The sequence below is a fragment of the Palaemon carinicauda genome, chromosome 25 (assembly GCF_036898095.1).
Source record: "Palaemon carinicauda isolate YSFRI2023 chromosome 25, ASM3689809v2, whole genome shotgun sequence".
Taxonomy (NCBI): Eukaryota; Metazoa; Arthropoda; class Malacostraca; order Decapoda; family Palaemonidae; genus Palaemon; species Palaemon carinicauda.
In genome coordinates this window covers 92,410,895-92,429,257 of record NC_090749.1, presented here as the reverse complement: position 1 = coordinate 92,429,257, position 18,363 = coordinate 92,410,895, and the positions used below count along the sequence as shown (strand labels likewise).

General features: G+C 49.5%; 1 protein-coding gene across 8 annotated transcripts in view; it reads left to right on the top strand.

The window, feature by feature from the left end:
* LOC137618708 (zinc finger protein 454-like) overlaps nucleotides 1-18,363 on the top strand; it is a 584,206-nt gene that overhangs the window by 464,062 nt on the left and 101,781 nt on the right. For 3 of the 8 annotated variants that reach the window (XR_011039808.1, XR_011039807.1, XM_068348864.1), the window contains exons 2-3: nucleotides 487-633; nucleotides 17,664-17,864. The exons of 2 other annotated variants lie outside the window; for them this stretch is intronic. The gene's annotated coding sequence lies outside the window, so the exon portion shown is untranslated. Of the gene's footprint in view, nucleotides 1-486; nucleotides 634-17,627; nucleotides 17,865-18,363 lie in introns of all 8 variants that reach the window. 3 more of the 8 variants (XM_068348866.1, XM_068348865.1, XM_068348867.1) reach the window with 3 other exon arrangements.

Below are 18,363 nucleotides of genomic sequence, written 5' to 3'. Positions count from 1 at the left end.
TTTGCAAATTTTCATGCAATTTAATTTGCTAAAATGGGAATATCTTGATATGTGTCAACCAAGAAGCTTCAGGTAATAAGGATGGTGGGAGCTACATTAGCCCATAGGAGATCTGTATTCAAGAGTGATATGATATATTGGGGAGCATTGTTAGCAAATCTAACCTAGGGTGCTGGGTCTTGTTGCAAGACTTTCATAACCCCCTCATTGATGCTTCAGTCTAACTTAGCATAGATACTTATGTTATGTTCTGTCCTCTTCCAACCTATTTGGGTCTTATAACTATGATTGTCATCTTCACACCTTCATTTTTTTAGCCAAAAAGTGAAAGTAAAATTTGTCTTATTCTCAGAAAATGAAAAAAGATCTTTAACACTTGAAATCACTTACCTTTTATGCAGTCTTAGTTTTCAGAGCTTCTGTATTTCCAAGTGCAATGTCCTTTCTTTAACGCAGAGCAGTTTTGATGTTTATTAATCTTTGCAGAATCCAGTTGTTCATCAAAGCATAGAAGAAGAGTAACAAAGCTCTGGAACTATTTTAAGAAGCTTATGTTCTTTGAAAGGAACTATATTGCACCATCTATGACTGTCTAAAAGCAGAAGTATAAGAAACACCATCACAAAATCTGTGGTAAGTACAATTTTACCAAATTGAATTATAGATTTGAAATTCATATATAGTGCAGCATATCTTTGGTTTATACTGTACTGTGATACCCTGTTGGAATTTTACTATATGCATCAATTAATAGAAAGTAGTGGCCAATATATTGTATTATGTTATGTATTTGTAATTTTGCTTTTGTTCTTAAATGTTTACAAACCATCGCCCTTTAAGGACGGCCTATGGCTTGGAATATTGGAAATTCACATTACTGCATTTATGGCTTAAAAAACTTTTATAGATTTGCTTTCAAATAGTTTTTTAATGAAAACAATTTGTTTGTTCTGACACTCAATACAAACCCTTTTGCTATTTACAGGGAATATGCTTTCAAAGAAGCTGGAAACTAGCCATAAGATTTTTAGCAAGGTATAACCACCCATCTCTAGTTAGCAGGGGGAGGGGTTAGCTTGTAGACCAGCTCTCAAACTCACGGTTCAAATCTTGTCACTTGTGTTTTTGGCTCAAAACTAAACAGACTTTTACTTTTTTCCATCTTTTACTCTTTTAAGGAGTACTTGGTTGTTCCTACACTAAATACAAACTCTCATTCTTTACTATAGGAGATATTCTAGCGCGAGCTGGAAAATGCGGAAGAAAAACCTTAACAAGGTCGTTAACGACCGGACAGGTAATTACCCACCTGACAGTGGTGGGGGACCGCTGGTCGGTAGCTACTGTTTACCTTCAATCAAATTCTAGCCGTCGCGATGGTAACACCACTGCTCCTGCTTTATTATCGTGACAAGGGAGACTTCCGTTTTCCCATTGCTCTAGCCCTTCGGGTTCTCGCAACACAAACTCTAAGGGCACGCACGTTCACGCTGAGCCTTCGGGTTCTCGCAACACAACCTCTAGGGGCACGCACGATCACGCTGAACCTTCGGGTTCTCGTGACACAAGTCATCAAGAGTGTTACTCTTAGGTCAGTTTGTCTTTGAACTCTTGTCACACGGAGTGTTCGCGTACGCCATTCCAACACTACGCCCATAACAATCAGGAGTTTTACTCTTATGGCAGAGTCTTCAGACCCCAGTCACGCAGGTGTTCGCACGCAATTAGCGCTACACACGCGAATCTCCGATCATACACTCGCGGGGTCAATCCCTCGCTCCCGTGTTTCAGACAGGACAACCTCCCTAATGAGTTAAGGATTTCGAGTCTCTCGGAAACCTCGAAAGAAGATGCAGGGGTTCGCCCCTTCTTCTCTTCGGTTGAGAGCAGAAGGGAAAAGGGAAACGTGTTAGAGAGGCTAAAAGATAACACCCAGATAGCAGCGACGTAGAACGCGATGCCGAGGGCTTCGGCCGCTCTGTTCGTTATCCTGCGCTTCATGTGGCAGCTCATGAGCTGCCCATGTTACGAGGTAACACTCGTTGTCAACCTACAACTTGATCAACTTATTGGGAAACTTAGATTGCTGACAGGAGGTTCGCCTCCAGGGATTAGAGATCCTTCCCTTACGAGGGAGTGATAACCTTCTTCGGAATTGGACTGCGTGAAAGATCCATCCCCCTTCTGAGGGAAAGCTTCCCCACTTCAGACAGTCAGCAACCTTCCCTCCTTCGTAAGAAGCTGCGAACAGCTCAATGAGTTTTACCTCTGCTATCTCGTCCCCGAAGACTGCTTTTTCCCCAGGAGCTGGGGAAAAGCAAGTCTACGGCCTATGCCTCTTTCGGGGGGAACTTCTCCCTGGGTGTATGCTTGGCTCAGGCGATGTCCTTCATCGGGAGGACTTCTCTCTCGTTCACGAGAGGAGATTTTTACGCCTACGTTTTTTTCGTAAAACTGGGAGAAAACTTGCCTTAGGCGATACCTTCCTTCAGAAGATCTCTCGTTCGCGAGAGAGAAATTATTACGCCTTCGCTTTTTTCCCTTAGAAATGGGGGGAAAGCTTGTCTTAGGCAATGTTCTCCTTCGGGAGAACTTCTCTGTCATTCGCGAGAGAGAGATTATTACGCCTTCGTTTTTTTTCCATAGAACTGGGGGAAAGCTTGTCTTAGGCCAAGTCCCCCTTCGGGAGGACTTCTTTCTCGTTCACGAGAGGGAGATTTTTACGCCTACGTTTTTTCCCTAGAACTAGGAGAAAACTTGTCTTAAGCGACGTCCTCCTTCGAGAGAACTTCTCTCTCGTCCGCGAGAGAGATTATTACGCCTATGCTTTTTTTCCCATAGATCTGGGAGAAAGTTTGCCTCAGGCGATGTCCTCCTTCGGGAGGACTTCTCCCTCGTTTGCGAGAAAGAAATTATTAAACCTACGCTTTTCCCCATAGAGAGGGGAGAAATCTTGCCTTTGGCAATCCACCTTCGGGAAGACTTTTCCCTCGTTAGGAGAGAAAAGTTAATACGCCTTCGCTTTTCCCCATAGGGCAGGGAGAAAGCTTGTTTTAGGCGATCTCCTTTGGGAGAACCTTCCAACCAATCACGAGAAGAAACTTGTAGGAGTTTAGTGATCTACGCTCCTCCCTCTTACGCTTTTAGGTTCTCCTCCAGGGGCGGAGCGAGAGCCTTGTATTAAGCAACATTCTCCTTCGGGAGAACAAATCTACCCTGCGGAGGAGTTATTTTCATCCCTGACGTTCTCCCCCTCGTGCTGGTAGGAGACGTCTTTTTGATCCTACTGGTTCCCCTCACGTTGACCCCTCGGGGTCTCGTGACGATTACCCTTTCGCCGGGTGTGATCGGGAGCTTTTAAACTTTCGTCATGTTTATCCTACAGGTTCTCATGACAGTAGGAGTCCTTTGGGCCTCTGTCGCATTGGACTTTCGAGTTCACACGACTTGGAACCTTCGAGTTTCAGTTATGCGGAGTAGTCGGGCTCTCGTAACAATTAGCACAGAGTGTCCGTGCACGCGCGCAATTAGCGCTATGCACGCGATCATCGTCATTAAGAGTTTACTCTTATGACAGAGCCTTCCGACTCTTGTCAGCGGTCTTCGCCATTACCTCCAGACACTCCGACTTCTACCATTATTCCCCTTTCGATAAGAAAGATACGAGGGGTAAGATATAAGGTTTGTCTGCTACTCGCGTCACCACTTTTTCCTGTAATAACACACGTGGAATTATCACAGCCTGAGGATTCCTCGTGGTTGCTGCCGTCGAGGGACTTAGAAGCCTCCTATTTAAGGGTTCTAAGAACTATGTATTATATCTCATGCCTCTGCGATTTGCATCTGTCTCCTCGACCCTTTGACTCTCCAGCCTTAGACAGGCTATGTATTAACAGTCTAGGGTTCGAGTCCCACCCAGACTCGTTAGAGCCTTCAGTGCCTACAACCTTACCATCCTTGTAAGCTAAGGTTGGGGGGAGCCTATAGATCCATCTGCTGAGTCTTCAGCAGCCACTACCTAGCCTTCCCTGGTCCTAGCTGGGATGGAGAGGAGGCTTCGTCGTTGACCATATATGGTCAGTCTCTAGGACATTGTCTTAACGGCTAGTGCAATGTCACTATCCCTCGCCTCTGCCTTTCTTGAGCGACCTTTAAACCTGGTCTGTTCTCCGAGCCCAGAGACGTCAACCTTCTCCTCTGATCTTAGATCCCCTCACGGCAAGGCTCACGCCAGACTAATCCTCGAAGAGACACTCAACTCTTCCAGGCTCTTCTCAGTCACAGAAGCCTTGGCAAGGGAAGCGACTTCAATGTCCCTTCTGGCTTGACACGTGGTCTGATACAGTCGGCTACCTTGCGATCCGCGAGGACTTACAAAACCAAAACTCTAGGCAGTCCCTACAAGAAGTCCTAACTGCTGGGGCTAAGACAATGGACTTCTTAACCGCTACAACAGCGACAATGTGAAGCAATTGGATCCTCAAAAGGAAGGATCAGTAGTTCCCAGACTTCCTTTTGTACCTCAGTGAGGAAAGCTTCTCTCAGTCTCGGCGATTTAGGGCTATCGCACAGCCTTGAGCCTCATCTGTAGACGGAGAAGGGGTTGACCTCTCCGCCTCAGTAGACATTACCTTGGTTGTTTCGGTGTTGGGAGTGATCTTGCCCCCCACTTGATATTAGACCATCTCCTTGAGACGTGTCTTACGTTCGGTGAAGGGTCTGCCCTATGTGCCCTTAAGGGCCTCAGACTACTCTCTGAACCTTAAGACCGTTTTATTCGTACCTCTGTCCTCCGCTAAAAGGGTCAGTGAGCTACATGGTCTGTCTTACGTCACCCATTCTAAGAGATGAGGGGGGGGGCGAGTGTCTCGCAACTTCGTACCGGGCTTGGTGGCTGGACTCATAATCCTTCATCTACCGATGGAAGATTTTGAGAATTTCCACAGGATGCAGTCCAGTTGTTACTATGCCCAGTCAGGGCATCAAAGAATAATCTGAGGCGCACCAGACTTTTCAGACCACGTCTCCGTCATCTCTTCCTTGTACCAACAGGGTAAAGAAGAGAATCTCTCGCAACACCATCTCTTTCTGACTTAAGAAAGTTATTGCGAGGACTTTTCACGGAGACCCAGAGGCAGCACAACACAGAGCCCATGAAGTTAGGGGAGTGGCTGCCTCTCTGGCGTTTAAGAGAATTTTCTCAGTCTCCCAAGTCTTAAGTGTTGGGGTCTGGAAACGCCAATCTACATTCACTGCTCCCTATTTGAGCGACGTGACACATAGGTCTCTAGACACCCTGTTTATAGGGCCTATTGTGACAGGTCAACAGATGCTGTTACTACCTTACACCTTTTCAGGGGACAGTAACCATTTGTTGAGGATTCTGGGTTACACTAGGTTTTAAGAAGGACATCCATCGATCTTCTTCGTCTCCTTCTCCCCCACATCTGGTGATCCTAGACTGTATCCAGTTTCAGCTGGACTCGCCAATGGAAATAAGGTATGATACTCATCCGATTCCTCTCACAGAGTAAAAGTTATACTCGTGGTGACGAGGTTTCCCCTTGGCAAGGTCGGGGGAATCCTAAGTTTGAAGGGGTCCGAGTCGAATGTTCCTGACCCACTTCATCCTGAAACATTTGTTTCCATGAAGTTGCAAACCTTCAGTCGTACTGAGATTCTGGGATCTACAAAGAAAGAAGATACGGAAGATTGTTGCTTCAAAAGAGTCTAGTCTGAGGACTATCTTCCCTAAAGATAGGGAACTCCTTGGCCACCCTGGCCTCAAGACTAAGTCTCCTTTAGTAAAGAATTCGGGTTTGTATGTTAGGAAAAATACAGACTGTTATAAGTTTGTCATGTTTCAGGTGTCTCGTCTTACGTGTTTGTCCCTGCCGTGAAGGGCGCCAGTCCGGTACCTTCATGAGACCGATCATCATTTCCTTTGTCCTGCTTGCAGAGGTCTCTTTTGCTCGCAGGACTCTCCTTGTATAGTCAGCCCTCGCTCTTCACAGTGGTTAGGTAACAGAGATAGGCGCGGAGAACGGGAATCCATAAATACTGGCTGCCCTTGGGTGGGATAACTCCTAACCCTACCAACTCACTGCCCATTGCCTATGCGCCTAATGTTGATTTGATCCGTAACTGGAATACAAAGCACGCTATTTAAAAGGGGTATTACTTTCGGCGTAGCTGAAATGACGAGCCATTAAAATTTAACAAGGGTTTACTACCCACACCTCTACTGTAGTTAGCGGGGGTAGGGGAGGGTAGCTTGCTACCCCCCCCCTCACACACACCTGTGCTTGAGCTCACTTTACTTTCGGCTTGGAGCGAGAACAGTTGTTTCCTTTCTCTGTCCTCACCTATTTTGGACTGCCGTTAATTTTTGTCTTTTAACTTACTTTTTCTTATACATGTACTTGTAAATATATACAGTATATAAACATTCTTAATGTTTATGTATATATGTGTATAGAATTGTAGTAAGTTTCCTTTTCAGTGTTTGTGCTATGTGTGTGATATACGACAACGACACTTGCTTAGTAGCAAGGCCAGCACAGTTCAACTTCGTGGGGAACGGCCTCTCCCTCTGTGGTCCATCGGTCTTCCCGTCGGCATATATCCGTTATCTCGGCCGCCGCAAGGGAATCGTCATCACCTGGACCCTCTTCATACAACTATTGTCTTCACCTTTTCCTCTTTTCCTACGGGAAACTTGGATTCTGAGCCAAGGGAATGTGGCCTTTTAAAGATTGACTACGGTCTCTCTCTTCTCGAGGTCGTTCACCTATACTACAACATCTTACTATGGCGGAAGCTCCTTTCCCGTGTGCGGGTTAGGTTGCTCTTCCGTTTGTTTGTCTCGATTATTTTTAGTGAAATCTAATTGTATTTTAACTTTTCAGTTGTTCCGTAATTGAAATACAAACCACGCTCTTTTATATGGGTAATTACTTTCGGCATAACTGAAATGACGAGCCATTAGAATTTTAACGAGGGTTTACTACCCCACTGCTAGTTAGCAGGGGGTAGGGAGGGATAGCTTGCTACCCCCCCCTCCTCACACACGCATGTGCTGAGTTCCCTTTGCTCTCGGCTCGGGTGCTAGACGGACGTGTCCGCTGTCCCTCCCCTACACTGACAGCCATTAATCTTTGTTTGCTTTTTCTTTTTGACAGAGTGTTTGGAAGTTGGCCTCTGCGATGCGAAAGTGTCCCGGTTTACCTGACCGCCCTTGTGGAACTTATATGTCAGCGGTCAACACAGACCCACACACGTTGTGTCCTTACTGTAGGGGCCAACGGTGTGATAGAGATAATGTATGTGGTGAGTGCAGGGAGTGGTCTACCTCCCAGTGGGAGAGGTTTTCCCGGCGGTGGAAGAAGAAGTCCAGGCGGGATATTTCTCCTTCAAGGGCTTCCTTGAAGAGAGAACATCCCAAGGACTCTTCCTCCGTAGCCCAAACCTCCTCCAAAGCTCCCACTCGATTGGTTTCTTCCGAGAGGCCGTCGAGTGGTAGCGTAGGCCGCATTTCTGTTGACCGATCTCGGGGTTTGGGAGAGGGAGTTGCCTCCCATAGCAAGGCAGCTCCTCCTCCTCCACGGGGGAGGTTTTAAATGTATCATCTAATGTAAACGTTTCTAGTAATGATCTGTTGTAGCTTTGGGCTTCATTGGGGCTTCAGGGCTCGCCCTCCAAGGAAGCCCTGTTTGACATAATCAGTTTAGGAGCAGTTGTCAAACAGTCGCCGACTTTAGCAGAGGTTGATCCTCTGTCTATCGTTGACGTTGTTGTGGCAGAGGATTCTGATGAGTTGTTTCAAACCTCTGCTCCTGAAGTTGCTGATGTAGCTGAAGGCTTAGTTCCCCCTTCGAACATACTTCGAGAGGGAGGAACTAATTCCAACGGTCTCTCCTGCAGGTGATTCTCCCCCTCGGGGGAGTTCACTGACAGAGACTCCTCTTCGGAGGACTGCTGACGGTCAGCCTGCTGCCCCCAGAGGGCGTATAAGACGTAGAGCTCGCCTTCCCCTTCGCCGTAGAGGCCTTCTTTCACCTCACAAGGGTGTTAGGAGGCACCTCTTCAGTTCGTACTCGCTGCAGTCCGCCGCAGAGGAACCTCACCGTCGTTCACCGACCGTTCCAGCTGCATCCCTGGACCTCTCCGTAGATAGTTCGCGATATCCTTCACCTGCCTGGCCTACCGTCGCCGTTCCTGGCCGCTGATGCGCTGTGGGCACCCATGCATCCTGTTATCAAATGGGCAACAGTCCCTTCGGGGCAAAAGGGTCTTTCTCACATTTTGTCAAAGTCCCTTAAGCGCCAGGTATCCCCTGTGCGCCAACGTTCTCCTGCGCGCCAGCGCTCTCAAACTGCTGTTCCGGAGACAACGCACCAGCGATCACCAGTTCCAGAGACAACGTGCCAGCGCTCACATGTGAGCCAACGATCTCCTGTGCGCCAGCGCTCACCTGCGCGCCCTCATCCTGATGTGCGCCCACGATCTCCTGCGCGCCCACGATCTCCTGCGTGCCAACGATCTTCGGATCTGGGCGCAGGAGGGAAGATACCTTCTTTCCCTGCTCGCCAGCGCTATCCAACGCGCCATCGGGCCCCACCTGCTCGCCATCCTTCACATATGCGCCATCGCGCGCAGTCACCAACGTGTGCCCTGCTCGTTTTCCAGTTGCCGATGTGCGCCCTCAAAGGGATATATCCCCTGTGCGCGCCCCCAACGTTATCGCCTTCACGCGCTCATCGGGATCCTGTGCGTCCACACGCGCGCGAGCAATCGCCTCCGTGTGCGCGAACGCCTATTCAGTCTACTGCGCGCCATCCGTCTACATTCTCCAGAACGCGCCATCGATCACCTGCATGCCCGCGCGCTCCGTCGCCCACACGCTCCGTAGCCCACACGCTCCGTAGCCCACACGCTCCGTCGCCCGCGCGCCATCGCTCGCTCACCCGTGCGCCCACGCGCGCAAGCGGTCACCCCCGCGCCACCCATTCTAAATCCCATTGCGCGATCCCACGCGCGAGGCTGCAGGACCACGAGCGACCAAGTCATCGTCATCGTCTCTGACAGTGCTGCTGTCAGTAAGCAGCCCTGGTTTGGGTCTCTTGTCAGAGCTGTCATGCAGGCCTTTAAGCCCGCTTTCTCTGAGCTGGGCCTCAAATCAGCGGCAGTTTCGACCCCCCTGAAGAGGAAGAGAGGAGTAGAAGACGTGGTGACTTCTCCAAGGGCTAAGCTTGCTCCTCGGAAGTCTTTGAGGAAGATTCCCTTCCCCCCAGACTTTCTCTCCTTCCCCTTCGGACAAGGATATCCCGTTCTCAGGGATTCACGTGAGGTGAGGCATTCTCCCATCGCACCAATGGGAGAAACCCCACCTCGCGTAGAGAAGTCTTCTCGGGTAGGGGTGGAGAAGAGCCTCCCGCCATCGCTGTTGGAGTCCTGTACCCCTCCCAGGAGGGAGTCGAAGGACTCTAAGACTGTCCCAAAGTCATCCTCGAGGATGAGACCAGTGCCAGCCAAACCTGTGGAGAACGTCCACGAGTCCCTCCAAGAAGAGCCTTTGGGGACAGGAGACTTTGCTGCCAGCCCTTCAGGAGGAGAGTTTGCGGATCCTGAGATTCCCCCTCGAGAGGGCAAGGACACGATCCTGGACCGAGTCTTTGGTACTCAAAAACCCCCAAGGCCAGCGCGGCTTTGCCTTGGTCCCAAGGGGTTAAGAGTGCCAGGGATAAGGTCGAGGGCCAGCTCTCCGAGCTTGCCTTCTCCAGCCTTTCCAGCGCCGGCAACAAACTCCTCCCGCCTCCTAGTGTCCATCAGAGGAGGTACAGTACTTTGAGATCATGGAGGAGTCTTGTTTAGCTCTTCCCTTACACCACTCTGTGGAAGAGCTTACCAGGGGAGTCCCTCTAGAGAGAGACTCCAACCGGCATGTGTCTTTCTCAGCTACGGAGATCCTCAGTCAGGAGAAGGTGGCGAAGTGTGCCATGCGCAAGGCAACTTCGTGGCTGGACATCTGGCTAGGGTCTCTCGGCATCCTGTTACAATCCAAGGACCTGTCCAAGGAGAGTACCAGGAAGGCCTTGGAGACCTTCCTTCTTTCAGGCACTTGTACCATCGAGTTTCTAGCCCACCAAGTCTCGAAATTGTGGGCTAATTCCATCTTGAAGCGTCGAGATGCGGTGTCTGAGAGATTCCACACGAAGGTCCCCAGCACCGAGGTCAGCAGGCTCAGACATTCTTCCATCTTAGGGAGGAATTTGTTTGAGCCTAAAGACGGGGAACAGGCAGGTAAGAGGTGGAGGAAGTCCAACCAGAACTCTCTCCTACATAGGGCTCTTACATCAAAGCCCTATAAACCTCCAGCACCTCAACAACCTCGCCCGTCCTAGACAATGAAACCGTCAGTGGCAGCAAAGACAACAGTGTCAAAGCCCTTTCCTGTCAAAGACAGGAAAGGTAAAAAGTCCTGCAGGGGAGGGAAAAATCCTAGAGGGAGAGGCTGAGGCCGCAAATGCTAGGATTGGTAGTCCCTCTGCATGTCCACCAGTGGGGGGATGCCTACAAAGTTGCGTGAACAGGTGGCAGCAACTCGGGGCCGATTCCTTGACGATTTCTGTAATCAGTCAGAGATATCGCGTCCCGTTCACAACATCTCTACTTCCCCTGACAGCGAATCCAGTGTCGTTGAGCTCCCTTGCCATGGGATCGGCAAGGGGGCAAGCCCTTTGGGCAGAAGTCGAGACCATGTTGAAGAAGGGCGCTCTTCAAGAGGTCGTCGATGGGTCCCCAGGCTTCTTCAGTCGACTCTTTCTAGTAAGGAAGGCGTCTGGAGGCTGGAGACCAGTCATCGACCTCTCGGCTCTGAACATGTTTGTCAAGCAGACCCCTTTCAGCATGGAGACGGCAGACACAGTCAGACTTGCAGTGAGACCGCAAGACTTTATATGTACACTGGACCTGAAGGTCGCGTACTTCCAGATCCCAGTCCATCCGTCTTCAAGGCAGTACTTAAGATTCAGCCTAGACAACAAGATCTACCAGTTCAAGGTGCTGTGTTTCGGTCTCTCCACAGCACCTCAGGTTTTCACCAGAGTGTTCACCCTGATATCGTCGTGGGCACACAGGATCGGCATCCGTCTCCTCCGTTATCTGGATGACTGGCTGATCTTAGCAGACTCAGTCGACCCTTCTTCAACACCGAAACAAACTTCTGGGACTTTGCCAAGTTCTGGGGATCATGGTAAATCTCGAGAATTTTTCTCTGCTCCCTACTCAAAGACTGGTATATCTAGGCATGATCTTAGACACCAATCTCCACAAAGCCTTCCCATCAGACGACAGGATAGCAAGGCTGAGGAGGGTCGCGAATCCTTTCCTCAGACGAGACGAACTCCCAGCCCAATCGTGGTTATGTCTCCTCGGTCACCTCTCATCCTTGGCCCGTCTAGTTCCCAATGGTCGCCTCAGAATGAGAGCTCTGCAATGGCGACTCAAGTCTCGGTGGAATCAAGGACACGATTCCCTGGACGTCTTGTTCCCTATGGGTCCTGCGGAACGGATGGACCTTCAGTGGTGGGTGACAGACGAGAACCTACGAAAGGGAGTGGATCCTCTTGTCCTCCCCGCGGATTTGATGCGGTTCTCGGACGCCTCAAAGAAAGGGTGGGCGTCCCAAGTTCTGAACCACAGGACCTCAGGCCTGTGGTCAAAATCAGAAAAGTGCCTCCTTGTAAATCTGGTAGAAATGAAGGCCGTATTCCTGGCCCTTCAACGGTTCCAACAATACCTGGCGGGTCACTCTGTGGTGGTGATGAGCGACAACACCACAGTAGTGGCTGACATCAACAAGCAAGGGGGTACCTTTTCAGAGCAGCTATCCCATCTTGCAGTAGAGATACTGAGATGGACCGAAGTCCACTCGATTCCACTATCGGCTTGCCCCATTCCAGGCAAGAGGAATGTGCTTGCTGACAGTCTGAGCAGGGCGTCTCAGATAGTGAGTACCGAGTGGTCTTTGGATCGTCTAGTAGCCAACAAAGTCCTGACTTTTTTGGGTTCCCCGACTGTGAATCTGTTCGCTACAGCGTTGAACTTCAATCTCCCGCTGTACTGCTCCCCAGTCCCGGACCCCAAGGCACTCTGGCAAGATGCCTTCCAACAACGGTGGAACAACATCGACATTTACGCCTTTCCCCCAGTTTTGTCTGATGAGGAGGGTACTCAACAAGACCAGAATATCGGTCAATCTCTCGATGGCCCTTATAGCTCTGCTATGGCATCACACGGAATGGTTTCCGGACCTTTTGCAACTCCTAACGGAACTCCCGAGAGAACTCCCTCCACGACACGAGCTACTCAAACAACCACACGCCAACATCTTTCACAAAGCCGTAGCTTTGATTCGGCTTCACGCCTGGAGACTATCCAGCATCTCCTCGCAGAGAGAGGATTTTCGCAGCAAGTTGTGAAAAGGATGTCTGGACACCTGCGAAAGTCATCCGCAGGGTCTACCAGGCAAAGTGGAGAGTTTTCTGTGGTTGGTGTCGTGAAAGGGGTATCTCTCCACTCGATGCCAATATTCCAGCTATAGCAGAGTTCTTCGTGTATTTGCGATAAGAAATGCGCCTTTCAGTCTCGGCAGTGAAAGGCTATCGCTCAGCCCTAAGTCTTGCCTTCAGGTTCAAAGGAGTGGACATTTCTTCTTCGCTGGAACCTTCCCTACTCATTCGAAGTTATGAACTTACCTGCCTTCAGTCGGAAGTGAGACCTACTCCTTGGAACGTGGTTCGAGTTCTCAGGTCTCTTAAGAGACCTCCCTTCGAACCATTACGCCAGGGTTCAGATCGCCACCTGACTTGGAAGACGGTGTTCCTACTTGCTTTGGCTTCGGCCAAGCGAGTCTGTGAACTTCATGGTCTCTTGTATGACATCGCCCATTCAAGGGGATGGGGGGAGGTAATGTTCAGATTCGTCCCTGAGTTTGTTGTCAAGACTCGGAATCCGGGAGTGCCGGACCCTCGGTTGGACTCTTTCCGGATTTCGAGTCTTTGTTCTGTAACAGATGACTCAGACCATCTCCTACTGTGCCAGTAAGGAGTCTGAGGCTCTATCTTAAGAGAACAGCTGCAGTCCGTCCTCAAGTGCAAGCATTGTTTGTAAGCACTGGGAGGACAAAGAGGAGGGTTACCAAGAATACTATCTCAGCTTGGATTCGTAGGGTAATCCATCTGTCCCTGAATCCCGACCCTCCTCCGTCACGTCGCTCTAGAGCACATGATGTCGGGCATAGCTACGTCCCTGGCCTTCAAAAAGAACTACTCAGTGACGCAGGTTCTACAAGCAGGGGTGTGGAAGCGTCAGACGACCTTCACAGCCCACTGCTTGCAAGACGTGACCCACAGGAGGCTTGATACGTTCTCTATCGGCCCTATGGTGGCTGCACAACAGCTGGTTTAAAATCTCAGGCTCCTTAATAGACAAGTAGCAGAAGGTTGAGGGCAATGTTACATGGTTTTAGTCTGCATGAATGAAAAGGTATGTATGGCCCTTGTTCTTTTCTTCATCCTCCCCTCTCTTTGGGAAAGCAGCATCCTTGGTTCTCTGCACAGCTGACCTCAAACTACTGCAGGTAAACCATGTTCCCTTGTGTTCCTAGTATTAACGTAATACTGTCACTTCCCCATACCCTGAAGAGGTGGTATTGGGTGAGTCCTAGCCTTTAGTTTCCATCTAAAGGATTTCAGATCAACGAGTCACACTTTATTCCTTCACACACAGCTTATGTAGGCTGCAGTCCTTGCAGAGCAAGTTGCTAGCGAGGTGCAGGGACTCCTTATTGTTGAGTGCCGACACACTCAGATACAGAGTCCCCGAGTAAAAAGCCAAAAGCTAGTAATGGCTGGGACTTACCACCCTACCTAAGGGTTGAGTCACCCATATTAAATAGCGTGGTTTGTATTTCAGTTATGGAACAAATGACAAATTCGTAGATAATTTGTATTTTTCCTAACTATACAAACCTTAGCTATTTTAATCAAACTTGCCCGCCAGCCCTATCCCCCATGAAGTCCTACCTCTAAGCAAAGTGAACTCAGCACAGGTGTTTGTGAGGGGGGGGGGATAGCAAGGTACCCCTACCTATCGCCCGCTAACTAGCGGTGGGGTAGTAAACCCTCGTTAAAATTCTAATGGCTCGTCATTTCAGCTACGCCGAAAGTAATTACCCATATTAAATAGCTAAGGTTTGTATAGTTAGGAAAAAATACAAATTACCTTCGATTTTGTCATCTTTCTCCGTGGGGAACACTTCCCTTCGGGGGGTCAGTGGTTCTCACTATTAGCGAATATTCTTAGATGATTTGAATAATTATAATTCTGTTTTTATTACATTTACTCCACTCCCCCTCTTCTCCCGTGGATGTCATCTGGGGAATGAAGGGTGCATACTTAATTCTTATTTTATGTTATTCCCTCGGGGTTCCTCTTCGGAGTTCCTCCCTAGGGAATTTCTGTTAAATAATTATTTAATTTTATTTTCCCAGTTAACTATGCAGTTTTTCTTCATTCGACTAAAGAGTGCCAACGAAGCAGAGCTGTCCTGTTCATGCCTGGGGAATCTGCTGTCACTGGTGTCCCTCAGAGGACGTCGTCATGGGCGTCATCCCTTCTCTTAGAAATACTCCCGTGACAACATGTCCAGCACTTCAGATCATCTTAGAATGCTAAAGGAGGTTCGCCTCCAGGGGTTGGACAACCTCCCTTCTGAGGGAGGTTTCCTCCCCAGGTGTGAGGTTGTTCTCTCCCTTCAGAGGGAGAACTTCCCATACCTTAAAAAATTCATCGCCTCCGACTACTGTTGCTGCCCTTCGGCCAGACTTCTCTCCCCCCTTGCTGAGTTTCTCTTCCTTCAGGGGTGGAGCATAGTCTTGGCAAGTCTCATCTACGAAGTGTTCACCTCTCTCGTTCACGAGAGAACGAGTGTCTTCAAGTGTCTTCTACGAAGTGTCACCTCTCTCGTTCGTGAGAGAGGCCACTCTTAGAGACTTCTCTTCGGGGGATCAAGCAGACCTTCCAGTGACCTACCGATCTACCAGTGCAACCTTGTGCTGCATCGTAGTCCTTTGGACTTCGGTCCTGGACTCTAACAGGGACCTTTTACGGTCCCATCGGTGGATGCTCGCCCTTCCAAAGGGCACATCCCAGTTCCTGATCGTCCTGCCAGCTGACCTACCGATCTACCAGCGCAACCTTGCGCTACAACGAAGGACTTCAGTCCTGGACTCTAAAGCAGACCTGCTTACGGTCCCATCGGTGGATGCTCGCCCTTTATTAAAGGGCACATCCCAGTTCCTGATCGTCCTGCCATTAGTCAACCTACCAGCTGACCCTCCAATCTACTAGCGCTACCTTGGCGTGCGTGCTCGCAAGAACCGATGATCTTCTGCACGTGTGTACCGATGTCTCCCACCACGCGTGCGCTCTTATATACACGCGCGAGCGCCGACGATCTTCTGCGCGCGGGTACCGATGGTCTCCCGCGCGTGCTCGCTGGCATTCTTAAGCGCGCGAGCGCCGACGATATTTCGCGCGCGGGTACCGATCATCTCCCGCACGCGCGCTCACCGACATTCTTACACGTGCGAGTGCCGACGATCATCCGCGCACAGGTACAGATGTTCTTCCGTGCGCGCACCAATAGTCTTGCACTCGCTCGCTCCGATAATCTTGCGCGCGTACGCACCGATAATCTTCCGCGCACGCGCCGATAGTCTTCCACGCGCGGGTGCCGGTGGTCTCCCGCGCGCGTGTCGATGATTTTCCACGCGCGCTAGTCCCAAAAAGCGAGCAAGCGCCAATGCTCTTGGGCGTGCTTCATAGTCTGGCACGCGCGCGCGGCAACAGGTCCGCGTGCACGGCCGACTTTCTTCCCCGCGCGAGCGCCTAGGGTCTCCCGCACGCGCACCAACAGTATTGCGCATGTGCGTGCCAACTTTCTTCTGCGCACGGGCGCCAATGGTATCCTGCATGTGCGCCAATAGTCTACCGTGCAAGCGCACCGACGGCCTTACGCGCGAGCGCGCTCCGACAGCCTTCGCGTGTGCGCGCTCCAATAATCTTGAATGCACGCACACAGCCTTCCGTGCGCGCCGACGGTCTTCTACGTGCGGATGCCGATGGTCTTCCGCATGTACGTGCCAACAATCTCCACGTAGTACTCTCACGCACGCACCAATGCTCCCACTCTTGCGCAACCAGTCACACGCTTCGGTGCATTCTCGGCATGGATTCGAAGGGTGATCCATCAGTCCCTGAATCCAGACCCTCCTCCGTCATGACACCCTAGAGCACATTATGTCGGGCGTAGCTACGTCCCTTGCCTTCAAGAAGAATTTCTCTGTGACGCAGGTTCTTTAGGCTGGGGTGTGGAAGCGTCAGACGACCTTCACAGCCCACTACCTGCAAGACGTGACCCACAGGAGGCTCGATACGTTTTCTATCGGCCCTGTGGTGGTTGCACAACAGCTAGTTTAGAAGCTCAGGCTCCTTAGTGGACAAGTAGCAGAAGGTTGGGGGCATTGTTACCCGGTCCTAGTCTGCATGAAGGAAAAGGTTTGTCTGGCCCTTATTCTTTGCTTCATCTTCCCCTCTCTTGGGGAAAGCAGCATCCTGGGTTCTCTGCACAGCTGACCTCAAACCACTGCAGGTAAACCATTTTCCCTTGTGTTCCTAGTATTAAGCTAATACTGTCATGTCCCCATACCCTGACGAGGTGGTATTGGGAGAGTCCTAGCCTAAAGTTTCCATCTAAAGGACTACAGGTCAACTTTCTAGGACGAGTCACACTTTATTATACCTTCACACACAGCTTGCGTAGGCCGCAGTCCTTGCGTTGCAAGGTTCTAGCGAGGTGCAGGGACTCCTTATTATTGAGCGCTGACACACTCAAATAATGAGTCCCCGGGCAAAGCCAAAAGCCAGTACTGGCCGGGTCTTTCCACCCTTCCTAATGGGTGAGTCACCCCTATTAAATAGCGTGGTTTGTATGTCAGTTACGGAACAAATGACAAATTCGTTGATTATTTGTATTTTTCCTATCTATACAAACCTTAGCTATTTAATCAAACTTGCCCGCCAGCCCTATCCCCCTTGAAGTCCTACCTTCAAGCAAAGTGAGCTCAAGCACAGGTGTGTGTGAGGGGGGCGGGGGGTAGCAAGCTACCCGCCCTACCCCCCCCCTCCTTGCTAACTAGCGGTGTGGGTAATAAATCCTCGTTAAAATTTTAATGGCTCGTCATTTCAGCTACGCCGAAAGTAATAACCCCTATTAAATAGCTAAGGTTTGTATAGTTAGGAAAAGTACAAATTATCTACGAATTTGTCATATTTGCAAAAAAATTCACCCAAAATCTGAATATAGAAGTAAGCTAAAACTATTCTACAATAATTGAGCCCTATTTGCTGTGATCCAGGGGCGGAGGGAGGAACCATAAAGGAACGTTTCCTGAGATGAGAATAATTTGTATGTTTTTTGGGGTAAAAAATCTATCCTCTTTTCAACATTTTTCTGTAGTAGGTAAATGACATATTTAGTGAATGAAATTTCTACCTGTAAGGCATAACAAACTGGAAACTGGACGTATTTATCTCAGGTCCTGTGGTGACTGCACAAAACATGGTCAATAACACCTCAGCTCCCTGGTAGGACAAGTAGCAGTTAATTGAGGGCAGATGTTACCAACGAGTAAGTCTGGGATGAATGTAAGAGTGACTGGCCACTTAGTATTCCACCCTTCCCTCTGTTGGGGCTCAGCATCCGAGGAACTCAGCAAGCTGAACTCCTCTGACTGCAGGTGGGTACCATGTCCTTTGTGTTATCTGATAAATATGTATATACTGTACTTGTTATATGCCCAGTCTCCAAGTGAGGTGGAGTTGGGTAATGTCTAGGTTAAGTGAAAAGCATAGCTGCAATTTTATGCTTACCTGGTGAATTCTCATTGCTAAATCCTATGCTAGCAATAATTGCCCAGGCTGTCATCTTCTAAGGATCACGAAGTGTCAGGGTGCCCTGTAGACAGCTTATGTGTAGCACAGATAGTTACCACTGCTACCCCCCTCTGCTATCTAGCAGTGGGTAGTTACACCTCACAAAAGCTTTAACGGCTGGTTTCAGTTATCGCCAAAATAATACTCCTACGTAAAGAGCTCCAAGATTGTATAGTTAGGAAAAATACAAATTATTCCAAACTTGTCATATTTAGCCCTTGTTATATGGTACTGTAAACTTACCTATTGATTTCATATTGCTAACAGTTATCCCTGTTGATCATAAAGGGTGGGTTGTTAACA